Here is a 5,489-nt window from a genome sequence, read left to right as displayed (position 1 = left end):
CCACCCTGACTGAGATTTCTTTTACTGATCTTTCCAGCTTGTAGATTTATATTCTTACAATGTTTAATAGATACTTTTGCCTCACATGTTTTTAGTGTCTTATATTGTTAAATAATTACTGTTTTTAAAGGAAATCTTTTGGAGTTTCTTCCATCTTTATGATTCCACCTTTCCAAATGTAGTCTATTTGGACCCTGTCATATCTTAATGTCCTTCCTGTCAAGTTTCAGTTACAAAGAAACACCCCTTCCCTTGTAATCACATCTACTGCTCACCAATCTCCCAAGCAGACACAGAAATGTCTAGTTTTATCTTTTCAATTTTTCACTTTCTCTCTTAACTATTCTCCCTTCCTCCTACTATACTCCTATTTAGTCAATCAGCTGTTGTTTGGTATGCTCATAGTCTCTAAGAACCTTCCATATGATGTTGTTGTTGTTAAGTGCCATCAAGTCAGTTCTACCCATAGTGACCCTGTACAGGGTTTCCGAGGGTGTAAATCTTTACGGGAGTAGAAAGCCTGCCTCATCTTTCTCCCGAAGAGCGCCTGGTAGTTTCGAACCGCTGACCTTAAGGTTCGCAGCCCGATTCATAACCACTATGCTACCAGAATAATAATAGGTACTTTGAATTAGAAGGGATACATTCTAAGGTATGATTACTTTAGACTATTTATTTGTGGTTGTTGGTTTGCACTTTACCATATCCACTAAAATCAATTTGCTATTCTAATTAGAATAATAAACAAAATGTATTTGAGGTAAAAGGAAGGGAAGTGGAAAGAGTGATTAAGAGAGATTTATATTTTCAAGTTTTAAAAGTCAGTATCGTCTAAGGGGCAGGCAAATTGAGAAAAAAAGTTTATGGAAAAATTAAGTTAGAAAAAATTTTCCCATGAGCTTTAAAAAAACAAAAAGCCAAACACACACACTAAAAATTCAGTGGCTTCTGAGGATATCTGCTTGGACAGAAATAACAAACAAACTAACAAAACCCTTAACAACAAAGCAAAACAAAATAAAAACCCCAAACTGTGCAGACCGGTGCTGAGCTTCCTGTAACCACAGTTAAGTCTTGGGCTTCCTCATCCCTAGTAGCTTTCAAATGGAGAGCATGGTCCTCTGTCTGCTAAGTGTTGGGAATACTGCATTTGCTGTATATAACTTTGGATGACGTAAATGATGGCAGGGATTTCTATCCCACATTTTAGGGGAACAAACAAAGTCAGTATCATTTAATTGTCTATAATAATAATGCATAATATTTGTATGTCTTTATTAGTGGAGATCTATCATTTTAGTATGAATCTATATTGTACATAAACACATGCATACTCATGTATATACCTGTATACATATACAAATATATTTTATAACTGAATCACGTTGCATTATATGGATATATCATAATAATATAAGAGAGTTATAGTTTCTCCACATATAGTTTCTCCAACACTTGTTATTGTGTGTCTTTTTGATGATATCCGTTTGATATTTTCAATCGTCTCTTGCATGGAAAAGCTTGACTGAATAAGGAAGACCAAAGAAGAATTGATGCCTAAGAATGGTGTTGGAGAAGAATATTGAATATACCACAGACTGCCAGAAGAACAAACATATCTGTTTTGGAAGAAATATAATCTTAATCCTCCTGAGAAGCAAGAATGGTGAGACTTATCCCACATACTATGAACATGTTATTAGGAGGGAACAGCTCTTAGAGAAGAACATCATGCTCAGTAAAGTGGAGAGTCAGTGAAGAAGAGGAAGACCCTCAACAAGATGGGTTGACATAGTAGCTGCAAAACTGGGCTAAAACATAACAATTGGGAGAATGCCACAGGACCAGGCAGTGTTTTGTCTTGTTGTACATAGGGTTCCTATGATCTGGAACTGGCTGGACAGCACCTAACAACAAAAACAATAACAATGTGTGTGAAGTTGTATCTTATTGCAATTTGAATTTGCATATTCCTAGTGACTGATAACCTTGATTATTTTTCATGTGTCTATTGACAATTTGTATATCTTCTTGGGAGAAATGTCTATTCAAATTCTTTACTCATTTATTAATTGTCATTTATTTTTTAATTGTAAGAGTTCTGTATATTCATTTGCAAACATTTTCTTTAATTCTGTGGGTTTTAGTTTCACTTTTTTGTTAAAAAGGTTTTTAATTTTGATAAAGTCCAATTTATTCTTTTGCCATTGTAAGAATTCACTGCCAAATAAATACAAGGCCACGATGATTTATCCCTGGTGTGGTGCTGAAGAATGAGCTCTGAACGACTAACTGACCAGCTGCTCCTTATAGAGCATCACTATGAGTTAGGATATACTCAGCAGCACTTAAAAACAGCAACTGTTAAATTATGAGAAAACCAAACCCATTGCCAAGGAGTTGAATCCAACTCCTAATGAGTCTTCATCTCTCATACGTTGGACACATTATCAGGATGGACCATTACCTGAAGAAGGACATTATGCTTGACAAAGTGGAGGGTCAGCAAAAAAAGGGGGAAGACCTTCAATTTGATGGATTGGCACAGCGGCAGCAGCATTGGGCTCAAACATAACATTAATTGTGACGTTAGCACAGGACCAGGCAGTGTTTATGTTTTCTGTTGTACATAGGGTCTCTATGAATCCAAACCAACTCAACAGCACCCAACAACAATGGGACAAAGAACTGCATCTAATGGCAGAGAACTGCATCTAATGGCACCTAACGACGACAGAACAGATCATCAGTTTTACATTCAACAAATTATATACTTTTTTCATCTTAATGATTGCAATCCTTTCCACCTAGTTCTCATTTCCATTTCACCCTTCTTCCCAACCCTTCTGAACTTTTTCCTCAGGCAAATGTTGCCCTTTTGATGTTGAATGATCAACCATTCCATGATGAGCATACCTTACTAGTGTTGTTGTCCTCCCTATATACCTATATATCACTTGGCTGGAAATTGGATCATGAGGGTGAGTTCCTTTCTAGATCTGAAGAGTGGACAAAGACCATAGTCTCGGGTTTCTCTAGTAATTTTCTGACTAGTAAACCCAGTCTTTCTTATAATTTTGAGGTCCCCCCCCCCATATTTTCTCCTATTCTATCTGGGACCTTCTTATGTGATCCCTTTCAGAGCAGTTGGTAGTGGTATCCAGGAACCATCTACTTTTTGTGGTCTCAGAGCCATGAAGACTGATGTTCACATGTTCCATTAGTCCATTAGACTAATTGATACCAAGTGTCTTCAGTTTTCATCACTCTTCTTTATTCTGCACATGGAGAGACCAAGAGTTGTATCTTAGATGGATGCTCATTAACTTTTACAATCTCAGACACTACTCACCAAAGTAGGATGTAGAACATTATCTTTGGGGGGGGCTATGTTATGCCAATTGTCCATGGTGTTCCTTGGAACTATGATCCTGAGCCCCGAGGCCCAGCAACTTGTTGCCTCAGGTGTTTGGTAATGTCTAAGAAGTTTTCATCATTTTTCCCACTGTGTGCTCCACCACATTCATAGATGTGTTTGCAGCAAAGGTTAAGGTTTTAAATCTTTAGAGAAGATAATCGCCACATCTTTCCCCAGTCTCTCCCCATCCCCAAGTCTAAGAGTTACTGGTGGGTTCAAACTGAGTGTTTACCACTGTGCCACTAAGTTTCCTTCAAACTATGATACTAGTCTCCATCACATCATTGCCTTACCAACATTTGGTATTATGAGAGTTTAAATTCTGCTGATCTGATGATGTGAAACCTTACTTTATTATAATTTTATTTGCATTTTCCCTAGTGAAATTGGATGGTTTCTTTTATTATGCATATATTTTATATACTTAAAATCATTCTATACATACATATGATTTATATACTTTCCCACTTGTTAACTAAAAATGGGGTGCTGTGAGTTAATGCGCTGGGCTGCAAGGTCAGTTTGAACTGCAAGGTCAGTGGTTCAAGTTCACCAGTCACTCTTTGGAAACCCTATACAGGGTTGCTATGAGTTGGAACAAACTTGATGGCACTTAACAACAACAACAACACTTGCCATCCTTATTCCATGCTCTTCATAAACACTTTTAGAATGTTCCAACATGTGAGTGGGATAAAACATTCTCTTATTACTACAGATTTGGAAAGCATACAGATTTTCACTGCTATAAATGAGTCTCTGAATGAATTTGAGTAGAAAGTCTTTTATTCATTTTAGATTATTTTCTTAAACTAACTTTCCAATGTTGGAAAATAGTGGGCCAAATGAGATGCACAATTCTAGAGTTTTTGATTGTTGTTGTTGTTTTTAGGTGCCATCGAGTCGGCACCAACTCATAGCGGCCTTATGCACAGCAGAATGAAACACTGCCCAATCCTGGTCCAAACACACTACTGTTGCCACGCTTGAGTCTATCAATGCTGCCACTTGGCCAATCCATCTCGTTGGGGGTCTTCCTCTTTTTCTCTGACCCTCCATCTTACAAAACATGATATCCTTCTCCAGCGACTATTCCCTCCTGACAATATGCCCAAAGTATGAGAGACAAAGTTTAGCCATCTTGGCCTCTAAGGAGCACTTTGGCTGCACTTCTTCCAAAACAGATCTATTGGTTCTTTTGGCAGCCCATGGTACTTTTAGTATTCTACTCCAACACCATAATTCACAGGCATCAATTCTTCTGCGGTCTTCCTTGTTCACTGTCCAGCTTTCGCATGCATATGAGTTTTTGATATATATGCCAAAGTGCTCTTCCAAAGGTTTCTATCAATTTTCTTACCAACCAGCCATATATAAAAGTGTAACATGGAATTTGGAGGGTAATGCTGATGTCTATTCTCAAATTTGGGGATAGTGCTTCCAAATGCTTTCTACAAGCAATTCAGAATATATCCTATATGATAGACAGAAAAGAGATAGGCACTAAAGATAAGGGTTGTTGTTGCTAAGTACTGTCGAGTCAGTTTCAGTTCTGACTCATAGTTACCCTGTCTAGGGTTTCTGAAGAGTGACTAGTGAGTTTGAATTGCCAATCTTACAGTTCAAACCAACCTTGCAGTCTGGTGCTTATCCTATAGCACCACACCAGGACTCCAAAGAGAAGGGTAAGAAGATGAATTATAACAAGATTTGTTGTCCAAAAGAGAAGAATGATCCTCTCTCTTCCTAAAGAGAGACAAGTACAGGAAAGGGATACGGCAGTTTGTGACATTTTGTGACTACTGCTCAGGAGACCCTTTATTTTCCCTCAATTTCTTTTCTCTGGAACAATTCACTGCTGATTAATTTTCTGTTTCTTTCCTTTTTGTTTTTCTAACAAGTGATCATTTCTGCAGATAATAATAGAAGTCAGAATTCACTTTATAGGAAATTGAGCCAATTCCTTTTTCCTTGGAAATGAGATAGTATATTATCTGTGTATCATATTACCTATAGAATGCAAACTAGATAAATATTAGTCACCTGCTGTATTCTGGGTTAAAGGCCTGGT

Source organism: Chrysochloris asiatica, unplaced genomic scaffold (assembly GCF_000296735.1).
Source record: "Chrysochloris asiatica unplaced genomic scaffold, ChrAsi1.0 scaffold00004, whole genome shotgun sequence".
In the NCBI taxonomy this organism is placed as follows: Eukaryota; Metazoa; Chordata; class Mammalia; order Afrosoricida; family Chrysochloridae; genus Chrysochloris; species Chrysochloris asiatica.
Note: the sequence above shows the minus strand (reverse complement) of the source record.